A 21,445-nucleotide genomic window follows, 5' to 3' on the forward strand; every position below is an offset into this window, starting at 1 on the left:
ATTACATGCAGGTAACAAAAATGTCCACTGTAATTACACTATGGGAGGAATAGAACTAGATGAAGTAATGCATGAGAAAGACCTAGGAGTCTATGTGGACTCCTCACTTTCTCCATCCAAACAATGTGGGGAAGCAATAAAAAAGGCAAACACAATGTTAGGGTATATTGTCAAAAGTGTAGAATTGAGAACAAGGGCAGTGATGTTCAGACTGTACAATGTGCTAGTTAGAGCTCATCTGGATACTGTGTACAGTTCTGGGCTCCACACTTTAAGAAAGATATTGCTGCTCTAGAGGCAGTTCAGAGGAGAGCAACCAGACTTATTCCAGGTCTGAAGGGAAAGTCCTACTGAGAGACTGAGGGAACTGAACCTTTTCACCCTGGAACAGAGGAGACTATGTGAGGACTTGATTCAAGTCTTCAAATTCAAGAAAGGTATTGACCACTTCAAGCCAGAGGAGCTTTTCCAGATCAGCAGGGACACACGCACCCGGGGACACAAATGGAAATTGGGCTTCAAGACATTCAAGTCAGAAAACAGGAGATACTTCTTCACACAGAGTTGTCACAATCTGAACAAACTCCCCAGCGATGTGGTTGAATCTGAAAATTTGATAACATTTAAAAATAGACTGGATAGGATCCTTGGATCACTTAGTTATTAATGGACACCAAATGAGCACGATGGGTTGAATGGTCTTGTTTGTAAACTTTCTTATGTTCTTATGTTCTTAATAGGATCAGAGCAGAGGTTAATCAATTAAGTGAAAGGAGCAAAAATCCTCTCTTTTTTGTAATTTAACCTCTTCATCTGACATTAAAACATGGGAATTTCCTCCTTAAAGGACTAGCCCAATTTAAAACCCATATGCAAAGTCATGTTTCACATCACCTTAAGAAGGCACCTTTGTATATAGCTGGTTGAAGCTCCACATATCCCTTCAGTGGCCTGGTGACAACAATTGTACCAATTTGTGTGTTGATAGGAGAAACAGAACCTACTCTAAGAGGGCTTTTATGAGAGGTCTCTAGGTACTGTCCAAACACATACTCAAGTGGCCAAGCATAACTGTAGATTAAATAATGCAAATAACCAAATAATATTAGGTAGTCTGTGACTGTACCAGTGTGCAAAGACACTGTAAGGCTTGTTTATGCATTCCTCTTGTGCAGAGATGCTACTGGCTAAGCACCGAATCTGCATATCGTTTGAAAGCTGAGTTTATTGGCTACACGCCCCTGTCAATCTCACAGACACCACAGCCATTGTTTTACAGATGTAGCAGGGTGAGGGGACCCACACAGATGGGCATAGATCCCTCAAATTTGATCAGATTTCTTTGCAAATAGACTTGTTTTGTTCAGAACACCCTAACGATTAATCGAGTATATGTTATATCAAACACAGAGAAGCTTTGGCTGTCCCAGGCATGGGGGGTCCCTGAGGTGGACAGGACTCGCCTCATGGACACCCCTATTTCACCAGGCTTCACTTTTGGCCCCTCTGTGGAGACGATGCTGACATGCAACCTCCAGGACAGGGAGCAGTCCCTGCAGTTGGCCCGGGTGTACCCTGTTGCACCTCAGGCCCAGCAGCGTAGGCCGTCTGCAGCAGCTCGTCGGCGGGGAGGCCCCTGGACCACGGCTCCCAGGCCACAGCCCAGGCCACAGCCCAGGTCACAGCCCCGCCCACCTGCCGCTCTCCGCCAGCGTCTCACTGGCAGGCAGGCGCCCCACCAGGCTCGCTGCCCTGGACCCTGGTAGCCCACGGCAGCTCGTGGTAGGAGGGGACCCGGACCGACCCCACTTCCTCCACCACCCGTGCCCTGCCCCTGAGGCATTCCAGTAGCCTCTGGCCCACCCTTGAACCCCCCAGCAACTCTCAAATGTCAGGGCAGCATGAGGGATTCTATTCCCCATACTTCCTTTTGCCCAAGAAAGATGGCGGTTTCTGCCCCATCTTGGATCTGAAGCGCCTGAACCGCCACCTCAAGGTGTTGAGCTTCAAGATGCTCACCCTGCGCACCATGTCCCAGGCCAGAGGCTGCTGATAGACCCTCCCCCTTGGCCTCCTCCAGTTGAGGACACTGCAGTGGTGGTTCAGGTCTCTCAGGATAAATCCTCCCAGCAATCGAGCACGCCGGGTCACAGTCACTCTGGCATGCTGGAAGGCGCTCCGTTGGTGGTGGAGCCCTCATAATTTATCCCTCGGTGTGCCCCTGGGGCCAGTCTACCACCGTGCAGTTATGACAACAGACGCCTCCAAGCAGGGTTGGGGAGCAGTCGGCGACGGACGTGGAGTCCGAGGCAGGTGGATGGAGCCCGCACGGGCCCTCCATATCAATGTCCTGGAGTTACAAGCAGTACTCCTTGGACTGTCTCATTTTCTGCCAGTCCTGCAGGACAGACATGTACTGGTTCGGACAGACAACACAGCAGTGGTCGCCTATATCAGCAGGCAAGGAGGCCTCTGGTCGCGCAGACTGTACTGTCTAGCACACCATCTGCTTCTGTGGGTGCAGCCACGGTTCAACTCCATCAGAGCAGTTCATCTCCCAGGCCTGGCCAACACGGCGGTGGACCTCCTCTCTCGGGGAGGCCCCATGGTCTCGGAATGGCGCTTTCACCCATCTGTGATACAGCAACTGTGTATCTCTTTGCCTCAGCAGAGTCCACACACTGCCCACTATGGTTCTTCGTCCAAGACTGCTCAGGAACCCTAGGGATCGACGTGCTAGCCCACACGTGGCCACACTGTTTCCTTTACGCATTCCCACTGTTGCCCCTTCTCCCAGTGGTCCTGGAGAAGGTCTGCTGATAGCCCCTTGGTGGCCTCACAGATTCTGGTTCACAGACTTGATCGCCCACCTTCATGGAGAGCCTTGGCAGCAAGTGAGAGCGGACTTGTTGTCCCAGGTGCAGGGCACGCTTAGACACCCTAATCCGGGCCTGGCCGCTGAGCAGGAGCGACTAATTGCCTGGGGTCTGTCAGACGAGGTAATAGCCTCACGTTTAGCACCTGGTGCCAAGACAGTGGTCAAGACCCAATTAATTGCCCCATCGGGGTCATATTGCAATTTCTACAGGAGCTGTTGGACCATGGCAAGTCCCCATCCATGCTCAAAGTGTATCTGGCGGCCATCTCCACATGTCATGTCCGGATTGATGGTGAGCCCCCTGGGTCTCATTTCCTGGCTGTGCAGTTTTGTGTCGATGGCTGTGGCCTCCTCGCACCCCTTCACTGCCCGAATGGCGCCTTGATGTAGTGCTGGACGCACTTTCCCAAGACCCATTTGAGCCACTGAACTCAGCTGAGCTGAAGCTGGTGTCACTTAAGCCTGCGTTTTTGCTGGCAATCACCTCTGCAAAGCGTGTTAGCGAGTTAAACGCACTGTCCGTATACCCATCGTGTGTCTGTTTTTTGGGAGATGGCTCCAGGGTCACAATACAGCCTAACCCTGCGTTCCTCCCGAAAGTGCTGTATCCATTCCATGTCAACAGTCCTATTGAGTTGATGGCTTTGCATCCTCCTCCCTTTGCTTCATAGCAAGAGAGTCGGCTTCACCTGCTCTGCCCTGTGAGGGTCCTCAGGTGCTATTTGGAAGCACTAAGGACATTCGGCGCTCAGTCCAACTGTTTGTCTATTATGGAGTGCGAACACAGGGCAGGCGCTTTCAAAGCAGCGCCTCTCGCATTGGATTGTGGACACCATTACCATGGCCTACGAGTCTACCGGGACCCCGGTGCCTGAACACCTGGTGGCCCACTCGACTCAAGGCGTTGCCACATCTTGGGGCCTTTCTCAAGGCACCTCCTTGGCAGACATTTGTGCGGCTGCAGCTTGGCCCTTGCCGTTTACATTTGCCCGGTTCTACAGGTTAGATGTGACGGGACCGGTCCCTTCCATTGGGAACCCGGTGTTGGCTGCAGTCGAGCCCCAGTAGCCTACGGGCTCTGGCTCCTTTTTCCTCTCCCAGTCTGCCCCTGTTAAGTGCATCCTGAGGGAGCTAGTGAACTGTGTCTTCCCTTCCACCGGACAATGCCTTCCAGTCAGGGACCCGCGCAAGCTGCTCCTGAATTTACTGACAGCCGATGTGTTCCCAGGGTTTGTCATGCGGCCTATAGGCACTTTGCCTTACGAGGCCGCCCTGTATATATTTCATTCATTATGCGGTGGTGCATGTGTCTGGCCTGTACCCCGCTCTATATATATATAATATGTGTTAAACAGCAGGACTGTGGCTCCGCCTGACCTGTGCAGTATGGAGCTCACTGCCACTGTTCCCAGCTGATGGCGCTCGAGTTTCACTGCCTCGCTGTGTATATAGTTCCTTGGTCAGCAGGTCGGTGGCCCACTCTGGCTGTATATGCCATGGAGCAAGGGGACCGTTGCTTCCTTTTTCAGATAACTGGGGTTGCATATGCAAACCTATAGTTTGTTTTAGTATACTGTACAGAGAGTATTTACTTCCTGACAATTTGAGAAGTGGTTTTTGGCCTTGCCCTTTACGCGCTGAGATTTGACCGGATTCCTTGAATCTTTTAATTATATTGTGCACTGTAGAAGGGGAATGTCCTTGGGGAATGTTGTTTTCAACATGTTGGATTATTCGCTGACGCATCTGTTTGCTGATTGGTGAGCCTCGACCCATCCTTGCTCTTGAAGGACTAGGCCTTTTTTGGAGGCTCCTTATATACTATGATTACACAATTGCCTCACCTGTTTCACATCACCTTCTTATTTCAATTTGTCACAATGCTATTAGTCCTAAATTGCCCCTGTCCCAACTTTTTGGGAATGTGTTGCATGCATCAATTTCAAAATAAACGTTTACCTTCAAAAAACTATGCAGTTGCTTAGGTAAAACATCAAATACCTTGTCTTTATACATTTTTTGTTTAAACACAAGTCAATGTACATTTATAAATCACTCCTCTTTGTTTTTATTAGCATTTTCCATACTGTCCCAAATTTTTCGGAATTGGGATTGTAACATACCAGTTATAAAATTGTGATTGTTAAAAACGCATGCTATCAATAAGCAGTTGCATTTCCTGATTAACGACCTCAGAACAACTCACTGACCATTAACTAACATCAATGCAAACTGTTTGATAGTAACACACCACCAGAAACATTTGCTCCCTCCTCCTCTTTTTTTCTTCTGCCTTACTTTGATAAATGAAGAAGGCAGTTGGCCACATAAAAAATGACTGACAAGTTCCTTCTGCAGGTGATTGGCCGCATAAAATATGATTGACAGTTACTCCAATGACCAATGCCAGTGCTTCAAATCCTGTGTGGGAGTGGCTTGCATGGAGAAACCTTGCTCTAATGGAACTACATGACAAATACCTTAGCTTAAGATATTTGCAGCCCACAGAAAACTGTCATATTCTGTAAAAATAAAAAGCACAATACTATCTTGACATGTTAAGATGTCACTTAAAGAAGATCCTCTTGCATGCGCCCTGTCTGCTGCTCTGAGAACCTGCTTCTGAGATACAAAAACAACTTTACTTTTCTGAAATCTACATGATTTCTTCAGCACTTCCAAAGAGTTCAGTGAAACAAGGAGCATAAAACATAACCTTTCACATCACATTCACTTGGACACCTGTGCACAGAAACTGCAGGCAGAAAGCCCTGAGGAGACGGACAGAGATGGACGCTGTTCCAATCAAGATTCCATTGCCATCAGCTTGTAGCCCACAAGTTCACAGTATTTGTGTTTTGTATATGCTGATAGAGATGTTCAAGGAGGTTTGCTTCTCATTGTTCTCTGAAGTGCAGGGCTCAATGTCGTTTAATTTGTGTAACTATCTTAGCTGTATAAAACCAACTATTGTTTTTGTTATTGTTGCCTTTAAAACCCTAACCCTAGCATTTTGCCTCAAAGGACATGAGAAATCAGAGCCTTCCAAATTGTTGTCTATACTTTAAAAGCAATATCGCCCTTTGAATTTCTGGGTCTGTGGTCACAGCATGCAACATTTGTTAAATTTGCAGGCTTTTGCGGTAGATATAGATATATAGAGATATTTTTATACAATGTATAGATTACACTTAGCCCTTATCAAATTAATTAATGTAGCCAGTGCATTAGGCCTAGTTATTGATGTTTGTTAACGACTTTACTAAGAATATCAACCTTAATATCACTTAACAGATGACTGATTTTATAGGTTATATAAATGTCATTTTAAATGTGTCTATATATAAATAGGCCTACTGCTCGAATAGCTTATAGTTTATTCAGTTAGATGCATGCTCATATACAGTTGTGAGAAAAAGTTTGTGAACTCTTGAATTACCTGCATACCTGCATAAATGGCTCCTTAAATAGAGTCTGATCTTCATCTAAGTCATAATAGATAAACACAGTGTGATTTTACAAATAACACACACAAATTTGTACTTTTACATGTCTTTATTGAATACATTGTTCAAACAAACAAAATAGGCTGGAAAAGGTATGTGAACCATGATTCTCAGTAACTGGTGAAACCTCCTTTATTCAGCAATAACCTCAAGCAAACAGTTTCTGTAGTTGCTGATCAGACCTGCACAATGGTTAGGAGGTATGTTGGACCATTCCTCCTTACAGTATCATTTCAGTTCATTCATAATTTTGTGACGTCTTGCATGAATGGCCGTAGTATTTCAAAAGGGTTGAGTCACGACTTTGACTTGGCCATTCCAAGATGTAAATGTTCTTCTGTTTAAGCCATTCTGTTGTAGATTTGCTTTGATGTAGCAGAGATTCCAAGAGAATGGGGGGCAAAGCGGTTTGCAGGACTCAGGCCAGCCCGCAGGGAGAAGATTGTCTAGAGGACTGAAAGGTGGGGCCGTGATTGGAGCTGGGTTTGCCAGCCATAGCTCAGACAATTGGGCGGGGGTCATTGCGCACGGGGGTCCAACTTGTAGGGAATACTCAAGGACGAGCTCTTGCTACAGGCATCAGCTGAGCCGGTGAGCAGTGCCCAGAAGCCGTGGGAGGCGGGTGAGTCGAGCTGGTGGAGCTTTAAGAGGGACTTTGAACAGATAGCACAGATAAGTGTCTGGAACGATGGGATAAGGGGGGCCAAACTGGCCATTATACTGTGGATTGCGTGCACACTATATTGGTTCACAATTTCGCATACTACATTGGTTGGCATGCATACTACATTGATTTGTGTGTACTACATTAGTTATTCACTTGACTCAATTGGACAGGGCAGGACCAGAGACACAAAAGGAAATCAAGGCGGTAGCAGCAGTGCGAGCTTTGTCCTCAAGCAACACATTACTGAATTACTTGAGCAAGATATTACAGATTACTTTTTAATCTTTGTTTACTTTTTATGGGGCGCTCTTTGTGTCAAACATAATTTGGTGCACATAATTCACAGTTTGTCCCACAAAATGACCATTTCAAACTCACAATTCACATTTTGTCCCACAAAATGACCATTTCTTGCACATAATGATTATTTTATCCTATAAAATATTTCCTTATTTCCTGCTTAGCAATTTTGTGTACAAGAAGTAAAATGTACTTCCGTGGATGGAATGACCACCCAAATATGTGCAGCCAGTCCGGTCAACGCTCCTCGCTCGGGATTCTAACCGCACACCACAGTCGCCCGTCCGAGGTGTAGCCAGGGCAGATTTTTTTTTATTTTCGAATTATTGTCTGACAAATACGTCCTAGTAGAATTAGCTCTGTTGGAATAGAACAGCTGTCTTATTCTAGTGGGATGTATTGCCAGACAACAATTCGAATAGATTTTTAAAGAAATAAATATTATATAAATCGCTATATCTTAAAAATGGTGTTTGTGTGAGTTAATGGTTGGATCTGACCGGGCATGTGACTGATGACTGATCTCACTGTATACAGAAATGAAATCTCAATGTATACGGAAGTATCTCAATACAGTATGATCTCACAATGCGGAAGTGAAATCTAACTGTATAAGTCTCAGTATACAGGGTGTGTATCTCAGTGTACAGAGTGGTCGTCTCAGTATACAGCATACAGCGTGGGCGTCTCGGTAAACAACGTACAGCGTGGGCCCCTTATGTGATAGTCAACAATCTGCAGGAGACAAGGGTTTGTTTTTATTTTATACCAAACTGTAATGCGTTATAAACTGATATTGGGAGTAGTAACCGGCAACTGAAAAAACACTGATGTAATTAAAGTGTGAAGCTGAATTTATAATATGTGAAAAGTACTAACAGATCTGTACATGAGCAGTGATTACGCTATTAATGGTAATTGTAGTTAAATACAGGGGTGCGTGATGCACAGGGAAGGAGAAACACATTGTGTGCAGGCTCACATTTCACATTTCTACCACTGTGTTCCATAAATCATGGTGATTCATCATGACAACAGACAAGTCCAATGCTACTCTCCTCCACTGAGTGCCTGGACACAGCGTGAGAGCGAGTGCCATACAGAGCCATGATGTGTGGACCGCCATTACTCTGTGATCGCCCGCTCGGAAAGCTGTTATAGCAGCTCAAATCCTGAGCTTTTACAATCCTGCTTTCTTTCTAGCCGTTTTGCCTAGATCCATTCAAGTATTCTTAGGCAGCCATGTAGAGATGGTGGAGACACAGAGGGGTGTACACTAGGAGAGATACAGAGGAGTGTACACTAGGACAGTGGTTTTCAACCTTTGTGCCATGAGGATTCCCCAAGTGTGCCATGAGATTTCTATCCCCTCAAAAATATGATGTAATTTTGTTTCTGTCAACTTCATGAATCTTTTATCAAATCAAACTTATTCAAAGTTGTGAAAATGTAACATTTAAACATTTACTGTAGACTGTAGGAAGCGTTTCATAACTGAAATGTTTTGAATGCACACCTGCGCTGCGCTGAACTGCAGTGCTATCAGTGGTACTGAAACGCAACTGATTGAATGGACAGATGAATTCATTTTTATCTTGCTCTCTGCTTGTCCTTTTTCTAGGTTGGACTTCTGGACGAAATAGATTTTATAAATATTATTTAACAGGTTTGTCCTTTCCCTTTTGGTAGGCTTCTTTATTTGATATTGTAACAGAGATGGAAAGGCAGCACAGGCCCTCTTGATTAATATGCGGCCATCTCCGTAGGGGCTGCTGGGAGATTAGAGAAAGGACTATAAAAAGTTATGTATTGATTATGTACTGTATGGTTGTTGGATGTCTCCTGTTCCTGTAAGTCTGATTTGACATTTCAGTTCCGAAACGTTTAATCAAATAGAATAAAACAGAGAGGATAGCATGTTTGATCTGTGTGCTATTGTTTTTCAACCACTTAGTTGAATTAAGTTATAAGATATTGTGAACTGAACATATTTTGCTGTTCATTTATATTTACTGCCAATAGTTTTTAGTGTCTAGTCTTGGTCTGCCTGCACTAAATAAATGATTTGTATTAAGTAATTATTTAGTATGTCAGTGTCACGGGCGGGGCGTGATGGCAGTTGATCACTTCATTGATTAATTAATTATTATATTATCTCACTTAACTAATTATAATGTGTGCACTTTATTTTTCACGATTTTGGTTGTTTTCACTTATGAAGTCTGTTGTTTTCTTTCTTCCTTATATTGTTTGAAGCACTTTTCTTGTGTTATTGGTTTATTTGGTTTTATTGATTGTGTGTTTCTGCCGAGCGCTTGCCACCCGCCGCAGCCTCACCTGTACTGACCTGCGCGTCTCCAATCGCCATCACCTGCAGCCTGTGGATTTAGACTGAGAGACCGAGGCATTGCGAGGAGAGGGGAGACGAGAGGCCAGACTGGCAGACGGGGTGTAGGAGTGGCAGGCCCGGGTTTCGAGTAAAGGAGGAAGAGCCAGTGCTGGAGAGGTGAAAGAGGGAGACCTTTGGAAACGGATTACAAATAATAACCCGGAGCTGCAGCCCAGACTGCGACGAGACCCATGGAGGACCGAGCAGCAGCGCAGGACGGCACGGGCTTCAGCAGCGGGTCTGGGGGTTTGTGTCCGGGGTCGCATAGCGAGGGGGCAGTCACGGTCATTTACTACAAGAACCTGAAGAGACTTTCGACCGGCAATTAAGAGACTTAGACAGTTGTATTTGAGGACGGCTTTTATTAAATCAGCCAGATCATTCTCCTGGTTTTTCATCCTATTTTTTGGGGGGGGATTATTCTGTGTGGAGAACTGTGCACTTACCCGGAAGCCTGAGTGATGCTTGTGTCTGTGGGAGTCAAGAGGGAGAAGTAACATTAGTAATTTTTAGGATATTGCAATGGAGTAATTTTATAGTATTAGTATTTTAGTCTGTTTTAGTAGTTTTTCTTTGTTTTGTGTGTTTGGGGGGGATTAAAAGCGGTTTTAGCTAGGTTATTTGAATTTACTCTTTTGTAAACTTTTTGGGTTTTTTTCATGTTGGCGTGCTGCAAGGTTTTTGGTCTTAGCAAAGTGTGCCGTGGCATTAAAAAGGTTGGGAACCACTTTCCAAGGAGCAGACGATGGAGGTCCTACCTTCAGTTTGGCATCAGGGTTGAGAATCATCTGGGCTAAGTGAGCAATAGCATCCACCACCGTCTGGGCCAGCTCTGGCGAGTGTTTGGACATGTCGCTCAGAGCCGAGGCAGTGACTCTCTTCAAAGCCACTTCTGGCTATCGGAGACACAGAACAAGAAGAGGAACGGCTCCCGCGTTGACAACAGTATGCGCCAGTTCTGTGGACCGCCAGGAAAAGAATGAAGTGTGTATGGGTGAATAACCCTTGGGCAGGCCATCTCTCACTATGACATCCACTAGGAGGCTGCATGTGTGTGGACACGTGTGTGCACGTGTGTACGTGTGTGGGTAGCTGGAGTGAGCTGGCTACTCGATCACCACACCTGCATTTCAAATCAGCCCTGTCAAGCTGCATACAGCATGAAGACCAAGCTGCTGCTCAAAAGGACACAGGTCACTGGGTGGGCCCCACTAGAATGCACTCATTTCAGGCAGGCTGGACTTGTGCAGTGTGCTGCTTTGTCTGGGGCTATTTCAGAGGCATCAGCGAGAGCACATTATAGTCTGTAACACTCAGCCAGTTTAGCTATACTTTCCCCATTTAAAGGCTGAAGTGAGCTGCTTATGCTGATGCCCTGGATTCATAAAACAGAATAACAAACAAGAGAAGGAATTACATATATAATATATACAGCTATATATAATATATCCATATATTATCCATCTAAAATCAAAATAAATGTATGCATTTAATGAAAGTGTAATACAAGACCTGGGTGACCATTAAAGAAAATATGTTTGCACCTTTAAAAATAATTGAGGGGAAAAACAATTATGAATACAGTTGAAAAAATAGTGCAAGAACCAGATGCAAGAATAAAAATAAAAAAAGTTTGGTTTTTGATGGCAGTCATTGATGAATTCTGGAGCACCTCATTAACTTTACTACACATCATAATATTTAAATTACAAGGTATTTATAGTCATTTTAAGTTAAATTACATGGTACATGGATAAAAGATGGAGAGATCTGAAGGCTTTTTCTACTAGAAAAGACAGCTAGTGTATTGATGGACTGCAAAGAGTTTTCTGAAGGATAGTGTCTGTTACTTCCTGTGAAATTTATTTATAAATAAACTATTTATTTATTGATTTATTTAGTGAGTTACTTATTAGCAGTTGCCCAAACCCAAGCAATGACTTACAGTTGACAAATTATACATGTCAAGTAACATAATACGATAAGAGCAAGAAAATATAATATGCCACTTTAGTCCTAACTGCAGTGAAATTGGCAAACAGCAAAGTACAAAAGTAAGGGTCATGATTTCATTAATGGCCAGTTACTGTTTTATTTGGTATAGTATTTTACATTTTCATTAAAAAAAAACAATTCAATTTTTTAATACTTATGATTAAAATCTTTAAAAATCAATTCTTAAAATCACTTAAAATTTTTAAAATCTTTGTGATTTTTAACAAAAAACAAAACAATTAACTTCAAAATAAACGTGCCCAAAACAACAAAACAAATGTGATTAAAGCAAAAACTGCTCACCAACATAAAAGTCAAATACATTGAAAATAACTGAAAATGCATTGGACAAAATAAAGAAACAATTAAAAAGGTAAAAATAAAAAACAAACAAAAAAGGTCCAATGCATTTAAAATTAAATCCAAAACGGTCAATGTATTTGACAAAAGAATATAACAAAACGAAACCAAAAAACCCCTAAAACAATTAGTGATTTAAAAACAACTAAATCTTTAAAAGCAATTAAGATTCATTTTTAAAATCTTTTTAAAAACAATCATCGATAAAATATTTAAAAGATCTTGGACTCGGGCTCCAGCAGGGGGAACTGACCATCCCCGGAGGTGGGTCCCATCATGGGATCCTGAGCTCCCCTAGATCTTGTATATGCCAGTTCTTATAGGCTTCCTCCTTGCCCCTCTGATGGACCTCCAGATTGACATAGTCCCTTACGAACACCATGCCCCTCCGCGCGATGACAATCGGGTCCAGCTCCTGCTTGTTGAATAAACAGATGTTCCGTCCCTCCCACAGTGCCTGCTTCACTGCGCAGACGACACGCCACCAGCACCTCAGGGTGGATGATGATATTCCCCTGGCCGGACCGTACAGGATCTGCTGGGCGGTCGCCCGCGCAGGAACGGCAAACCTGTGGAGGAACAGAGAAAACAGGAGCCAGACCCTGTGGGCGGAGGGGCACTCACTAAAGATGTGAGCCTCCGTCTCCTTCCCCAGGCAACCCTTATAGGGGCAGGTGTCATAAGGGGCTATGCCCCTTCTGTGCATGAACACTCGGGTGGGGAGACACCGACTCACAGCCATCCAGGAGACATCTTTCTGCGTATTCGTGAGGCAAACGTGCGTAGCGTTAGCCCAGATAAACCGGCAGGTTTCGGGAGGGAAATCTTCTATCCGGCTGGTCTCCTGGGTAGATCTCATCTGGCTACAGATGGTCTTATAATCCCAGGAGGCCAGCACGACTTTATGGAGGCCTACTTCGAGCGCAAAGGCTCGGAGCGCCCTGTAGAACGGCGGGGGATCCCACGAGTGCGGCCTGGTGTTATCCATGGCGCAGAGGCCGAATGGTCTCAGGCTGCTGGCAAAATAAAAGCGGTTCATAAAACTCACTTTCTTGCCAGCAGCCTGGATGTTCTTGACCACATAGGCCAGCCCCTGCGCCTTTATCAGCCGCACAACGTCCGGGACCCCCCTGCCTCCATCCAGGGTACCCTTCACCATCTGCACTCTTTTCAGCCTCTCCATTTTGCTCCCCCAGACAAACCGAAATATAATTCGGGTCACTAATTTTGCGATGACCTTGTCTGGGGGGAAGATCATTCCTACGTAGAGGAGTATCGGGAAGAGGATGGCCTTTACGACCAGCACCTTACCAGCCATCGTCAAGGTCCTTGTGCTCCAGCCGTGGATCTTCCTTTGGACCTTCGCTATGGCCTCCTCCCAGCTCCGGGTGCCCGTGTTGGTCCCGTCGATCGTGATCCCCAGAACCTTGATAGAAGGCTTCACAGGGAACACGGTCGGCGGGCCCCGGCTGACAGGCCATGCCCTGGAGAGGTAGACCTCGCTCTTGGCCTTGTTGACAGCGGCCCCCATCGCCCTGCAGAAGCCGTCCAGCAGTTCCTCGACCCTGGCCACGCCGGAACCCGGGAGATGGAAACCTGTCACCCGGACGTCCCGGCGGATCGCCTGCATGAACGGCTCCAAGCAGAGGACGTACAGCAGGGCCGACAGGGGACAACCCTGCCGGACCCCCGACCTGACCGGAAATGGTTCGGTCAGGTGGCGGTTCACAAGGACCCTGCTGCTTAGGCCGCTGTAGATGATCTTAACCCACTTCCTCAGGCCAAGAGCGAGACCCATCCTCTCCATGACGAGCTGCAGGTATTCGTGGCCCACTCTGTCGAAGGCTTTCTCCTGGTCCAAGCTGATTAGGACCAGGGGAAGCCCTCTCTTGTTCGAGTAGGCCACGACATCCCTGAGCAGCATGGCGTTGTCGGCCGCCGATCTCCCCCGGGCACCACAGACCTGGTCGGGACCCACGACTTGAGGGAGTGGCCGCTGCAGCCAGAGCGTCAGTGCTTTGGCCAGTATCTTGTAGTCGGTGCACAGAAGGCTGACTGGCCACCAGTTCCTCAGATCTTTTTGGTCTCCCTTCTTGTGAAGAAGGGAGAGGATACTCTTCTTCATAGAAGGGGCCAATCTGCTCTCTCTGTACATCGACCCCAAGACCTGGGCCAGATCTTCTTTAAGCACCTCCCAAAAGATCTTATAGAACTCAGCAGGGATCCCGTCGGGACCCGGTGTCCTTCCAGAGTTAAGACTCTTTATCACCTGGGAGAGTTCAGTGGTGGTGATCTCTGGATCCTCCTCCTCCTAAATGTTTTTACGACTATGAAGGGGTTTTTCAGGAGTACGGCAATCCCGTCCGCTCGGGACACATTGGACCCCGACCAGAAGGATTCTCCTAGGGTCCAAGTGTCCCGGAGATCTTTATATTCTTTTTGGAACGGGATGCCGCACTCCTGCAAACAAATAATGTCCGCCTTCATTCCAGCCAGAGAGTTTAAAACATCGGTCCTCTTTTTCACCTCAGCAATGCTCCTCACATTTATTGATATAATAATTAATGCCATGATGACTGTGAGGGCAATTACCCGCTCCGTAACAATCATGTAAAGAAACCTTTCTCTTCCCCACTCCTCTCTTCTCCCTCACCTAGCTTAGCGCTAGCACCCATCATTTCAATCATTTGCCTCACCGCTTGATCCTCTAGGAAGACTATGGGGGGGGCTCGGCTCCCGCCACCCGGTAAGGCTGGCGAAACTCCACTGGGCTCAGGGCCCGTGGTGCTGGAGGTTCTCCCTGGTTCCTTTGTGGCCGAGGCCCGACGAGCAGATGGCAGGGCAGAGGCTTTATGTACAACTGGGGAGAAAACTGTGTAGACCCCGCTAGTTGTTCTTTTGACTAATGGTGGGGGAGGGGGTGGTCTCTCCCTTCCCGGCTGTCTGCCGCCGCAGGCCTCCTCCCCCAGTGCCAGTGACCTTGCCATTACGTCCCTGATGTCTTTATGGGAAAGGACACTGGCACCGACTCTCGTCTCTTGAGGACCTGCGGCTCTCCCACTACTGCCGGGAGGGCATACCTGACCCCTCCCCTGGGAGAGTCTCAGTTATGGGGCAGGAGGAATGTTATTTCTAGGGGCCTCTCATCCACCAGGCTGCCCACTCGGGGCAGTGGAGAAGGCCCACTGCTCTCCTCTCCGGAGTCAGAGTGGGGCGTGTAGAAATTAGAGGGAGAGGTCTCTGCAGCGGGGGAGGAGCCGGCAGGGGGGGGAGAATCTGCAGAGTGGATCCTTTTATTCATCATACCCATGCTCCTCTTCTCTGCCCTCCTCCTCTTCCCCGCTACCACTGTCCACTCCCCCTCTGCCTCCACTGCTGACCCAGAGTCAGAGAGGGAGCCTATGAGGCTCCTGAGGATTGTTTCCTCTCTACCCCCATCTTGGGGTATCACCTTTGGAGGAGCCTCCACTTGATTCTCTCTCTCTCCACCACCCCCGAGGGCCCGCGCCCTATTTGCATAGGAGGAGGGGCAATTCCTGAAGAGATGCCCTCCCCCACCGCACAGGTTGCAGGCCCTCTCCTGCTTGCAGGCCCTGGTCAGATGTTCTCCGCCGCAGACCTTGCACTTAACAACAGTGCAGGCTGCGGCTAAATGACCCAGGGCCCCGCAGTTCCTGCATAATTTGGGCATGCCATGGTAGAAGACAAGCCCCCTATTTACTCCTAATACCACGGTGCTCGGCAGATGGCGTACTCCGCCGATGGCGGCCACTTCCACCTGCAGGCGCACCTGCCACCGCCGAGCACCGGTCCAGACCCCATCCTCATCATTAACTCTCCTGCTTTCAGACAGGATCTCGCAGTGTCTCCTCAGCCATACCTCTACGTCGTACTCTGCCACTGCTTCATTTTAGAACTGAATAGTTACTATTTTTACCTCTCTATCTGTCAGGGCATCGACCACAAAGTCACTCAGGGGCATACTATCTTTTTTTTCTCTATACAAATTCCAAAAACTCTCCAGCACTTGAGGGTTCTTAAAGCTCACCTCAAACACGTCCCTAGGTCCAGGCAGTTTAACCACGCAGTTCAGCTCAGAAGGGGCAAAGCCCAGGCCCCTCTGCAGCACGGACCTGCTGAACTCCAGCCGGGTGAGGGCCGCGGTCTCGGCTCCAGCCTCACGGCTGAAGCGCACCGCATTATGGCGCCTCACACCGGCGGTTCGCTGGGCCATGCTGCGCTTTCCTACCTGGGAGAAGGGTCCAGAGGCTCTCAATCCGGAGGTCGGGGCAAGTCCACCTGGCTGGGGAGCAGCTTCCACCTCCGGGGCTCTTGCAGGGAGCGGGCCTTGCGGGGAGAAGTCCGGGCCCTGGCTGCAGGAGGCCTCCCTCAGGGACGTTGCCGATCGGCCTGGTCGGTCCCTGGAATCCGAGGCCTCTCCTGGATCCTGGCTGGTGACGTCAGCAGGGAGCAGTCCTGGTCAGGCCGGGCTCCGGGTAGATGGTCGGCCGGGCTTCTGGGTGGGACCCACTCCGTGAGGAGTCCACCGACTCCTCTGGCTAGGTCCCCTGTCGCTCCCGGTCCGTCCCAATCTCCACTCGCCTCGGCCTCCGGACCGCTCCAAGGACCCAGGACTCTGCAGCTCTGTCAACCGGCACCTCCCCGTCTCGTCTGGTCTGGCCTGATGGATCAGCTCCCTGCAATTAATGGCCAGTTACATCAGTGCTACGAACAGTGGGGTGGAAAAGGGAGCTGAGGAAGATGCATGTCGATCAGCTCACAACACCCCTAGAAAGATCCACTGCACACTCAGGGGAAGCCCAGGCACTGTTCCATCAGGATCAAACACTAATTGCACACATTTAGCACAGGCCTGTATTTTCACACTGAAAGGTGGGCTTTAGGCTACATGAATCTCAACATATCTACAGATACATTGACAGACAGCAGGAAATCACCATGCTAGGAAAACCGCATTATACCGACAGTATATAATTCTCTCAAGGGGTGGGGTCACGCTGCCTAGCATAAATAGCCTGGTTGAGCTCGAGAAGCAGAGTTTCCCAGGGTGTGAAGAGAAGCCATACCCGTGTTGTGTCTGGCAATGCTCCCCAGGGCCCAGGCTTGGCCTCCTTCACTCCAGGATCAAACTCCTCAAGCAAGATCACTAGGGCCTCCAGCGCCCTGCAGTCCACCAATGCCATGGCCAGCTCCGGGGAGTGCTTGGCCACAGCCCTCAAGACGAAGGCGGCAGCTTTCTTGTAGCACCTTTGTGGAGAAGAGCACAAACAAGTCAGTAGCATCAGACCCAACACTTCTTCTCTAAGGGCCTGTGGCCAGTTGCATTAAACAACTTAAGTACTTTTCTAAAGTTGTTAACTTAAGGATTTTTTCCCTTACTGAAGGGGATCAATTAAGAGTGTTGCATAAACCACTTTAAGTATTCCCCTTAGGTTAGAAAAATCCCTTGCTCCTCAACTTTTTCTACAGCCAGACTGTAAGATGGTCAGAAGAAGAAAGTTAGTTTTAGATGAAGAGTACAGTAAAAGGAAAAATATGTTTACGTCCAGATTCAATCCTCAGAAGACAGCAAAAACTGTGTGATGAAATCGCGGAGGCTGTAAATGCAACGAAATAGAGGAAGCTAGTGACATTTTAAAAACGATTAAATCATTGCAGTAATGGCAATCAATGCTGTTACAGAAGAGAAGCTGTAAAAACAGGTTAGTATTTCTGTTATTTCTGTTGAATTAGCATGTTGTAACTAGAATATCGGTAGTTTTTCATCATTATATCATTAAGTGTATCCAAATGATTCTCTCTATCAATCTGAATACCCTTGTGTGAAGCATAGCTTCAACTTAATTTTCAATGTGTAGAAATGCAGGCATTATAAAAGGCTAATAACACTGACCATCAGCCTTAGGTGCTTTATAATATATTGACCAGATCAATCAATCCACATTTTAAATTAATAGTCTCAGATCGATAGTAGTATGGTTTATGTACTACCATTCCAAGCTTTGAAATGTATTCTGTAATAGACCTGAGGGTCATTTTTATTTTTTTCCATTGTAGGCTTGAATATATACAAGGAATCTGCTATTAATTGTAGGCCTGCCAGGTAACAGCTGGTAGTTTATTGGTGTGAACTAACAGAGTCCGAACAAAATTGTAACTAAAGTAATACAAAAATATTTGTAAACTGTATTTTACTATAAATAAATAAGAGTGCAATACATTTCCCATGCAGGTCCAGTGTAAGATTGATATAAAATAGTCCATCTGTATATTTATCTTTGATATCTGAAGTCCTACTCTTGAAGGACTGTGGATTGCCTCTGCATAGCTCTCAAATACCTGAGGTCTACTGTTGAATCCACGGAGACCCCCCCACACCCGAGTGCTCTTGCTTGGTACGGATATCGGTTGCAAGTCGCAACTTTGAGTTCGGGTTACAGAGAAACGGTCGTCTTGGCAACAAACGGGTCTAGAGTGACGTAACAAAACTGGCTGTGCTTACGTCATAAATTAATGTCAATTTACAGGTTCACTTTTAACGACAATAAAATGTATTCATATTTAATTTTAGGTTTAAAATTAACTTTATTGAACAGATGCAAAAACAAAACCCAATTACATTATAAATGTATCCACCAAACCAGCAACTCAACAAGAAATGTTAACAATGAAACCCTCAAAACCCTCCGAACCTGCGCTGACATCATGTTTTATAGAACAGGAAGTGGGAAAGGACCTGTTTTGAGTGACGTGCACAGGGTCCAATGGCAGCGTTGATAGAGTGACGTTTCAATCGGGTGCCTACGGAAGTTCGCAGAAACCCCTCCCCCTTGGGCAGTGCTTCCGACTTGAAAGATAACAGTCTCTGTGCGAAATAAGCAAATATGAATGTCTCTTTCCTTTTCTTATTATAGGTTGTAAATCCCAGGACAGCCACCAGAGGAGGGTGAGGGAGGACAGCAACGGTTAAACTATGCATTTGCAATTTCAGTCCTGGTTCCAAAAGGACTCCTACCATCCTTTACCACTTTCCATGGTGTTTGAAATAAAGTGCACCAAGTGCCGTGTTTAAATTGATTGTCTTCATCTCAAACAAAGTACTTATCCACACTGGGCAGACCAGTCTTCTCCCACGGCCTCCAAACATCAGGTTTCTGGTACACGCTTAGTTGGGTTCCACGGCTCTTCCTTCAATACAGGTCCCCAGCATCTATTGCTTCACAGTCCAATCCCCCACTCCTTCCTCCAGTGTATGCTTGCATCTCAAAATGCTGGGCCCGTGCTGGCTCTCTAGTGAGCAGCGCTTCCTGCTTTTATAGGCAGAACAATAGGGTCAGGGGTGCAGGTGATGGTAATCGAGGAGGTGATGCAGGGAAGTCCATGTGGGAATGTGGCTGGGTGGCGTATGGTTGGCTGTTAACTAAAATAACACAAGTGAAGCAATTATTCACTAACAACTTATTCAAAAACAATCAAGGAATGAAGAATAAAGGAAACCAAAACAAGGTTATTGATAATTGGAAATAAGATAATTTAGAGAAATCAATAATAATTAGTGAAGAAGGAACCCAACAAACAATAATTCAATAATAAGTGATTAAGGTCTGTCATGCCCCGCTCGTGACACAAAGCAATAGCTTTGAAAAGGTGTTTATGGTCTTGTTAAGGTAGTTCTGCTCTCCTGCAACATATTTCTACAAGATCAAGAACAGGTTGTAAAAGCACTGAGGGTTACAGGACGAGGACACCACAGCAATGAGCAATACTGTATACAGGATAAGAGCCAAGGATACTGTTTTGGAGTTAAAATGTGCCGGTCAATACCCAGGGCCATTGTCATTTTGATGATCGGGCCAACATGGGCACGATGACGTCATGCCAATGTCATTAGGCCAACCTTGGCAAGATCAGCAAAAAGACCATCACCTGCCATTGCTCTTGTCCCGTGGCTGCCTCTAGGAATCACGGCATCAGCACCCCATCTCAGACAGCCCGCCCCGGCCACTGTGCCCACAAGGCCTTCACAGCAGGGGCTTGTGTAGCCACTTCCTCCCACAGAGGCCACCTCTGCTACTACACCCAGCACAGCACCATCTTCAGCTCGGGGTCCTCTTCCTGGTGTACCCTCCAGTCGGGGAAGTCCACCGGTAACACTCACCCAGCTCCGGCAGTTCGGCCTCCCTCTGGTCACAATGGGTGTAGTATTGGCACCCATCATCCACGCAGGGCCTCCGGGACATGGGGTCTGCATTTCGGTTCTTCTCACCTGGTCAGTGCTCAATAGTGTACTGGGAAGCCTGCAGCTGCTCGGTCTAGTGGGCCATCTGTCCCTCTGGCTCCCAGAATGACATCAGCCACCACAAGGCGGTGTGGTCTTTACGGACACAGGTAGTGTTTGAAGTGCCGCACCGACTCCACCAACTGCTAGCAGCTCCTTCCTGGTCACACAGTAGCTATGCTCCACCCAGTCCAGTGCCCGGCTGAAATAAGCAATGACAGCCTCACCTTCTGTAGTCTGTTGGGCCAAGACTGCGCCAATCCCCTCATCGCTGGCATCGGTGTCCAGGATGAATGGCCGCTGTGGATCCGGGGCCGCCAGCACAGGTACATGGCAAAAGGCCTCCTTCAGTGCACTGAAAGCCTCCTGCCTCTCCTGGGACCAGGCGAAAGCCAAGTTATTGCGTGTCAAGTGGTTAAGCAGGGCAGCAATAGTGGCGAAGGCGGGCACAAAACTATGTTAATAGGAGGCGAGTCCCAAATACACTCTCAGCTGTCTCAGGTTGGTGGGCTGGGGCCAGCCCCGGATGGCCTCAATCATATCCGCCTCCGGTCCCCATTCACCCGGTGTCCAAAGAAGGACCCCCACTCTTTATCCCTTCCTCTCAGTCCCTCTCTGTCCCTGTCCCTGATTTTTAAAGATTTTAATCATAAGTATTAAAAAATTGAACTGTCCCTGTCCCTCTCTCAGGGGGTGTTGCTGTGCCTGTACAGCCTGTACTCTCAACCCTCGCCTGTTTCGACTCCTCTTTGCCTCTCCGTACCTGGGTTCGTCCCTCTTGTGCCTAGTCTATTACACATACAGCCTGATGAACTGCTCATAGTGCGAAAATGCACCCTAGATTGATGTATCGTTTGCCGTTCCCTCCTGACTAGTTTTTAGTAGTGAGTCTGAACCGACCCAATGCCCTGGTAAGAACCAATAGCCCAGTAAACACAATGGAAGGAATCTGGCAAAACGGGGAAATGACCACATTTGAACAAACGCGTCCAGAGTGTCGGTCCTGTCTGCTCCGGGCTTCTGTAGCGTCTCGGTCCCAGGGCCACAGAGC

The sequence above is a fragment of the Amia ocellicauda genome, chromosome 2 (assembly GCF_036373705.1).
Source record: "Amia ocellicauda isolate fAmiCal2 chromosome 2, fAmiCal2.hap1, whole genome shotgun sequence".
Lineage (NCBI taxonomy): Eukaryota > Metazoa > Chordata > Actinopteri > Amiiformes > Amiidae > Amia > Amia ocellicauda.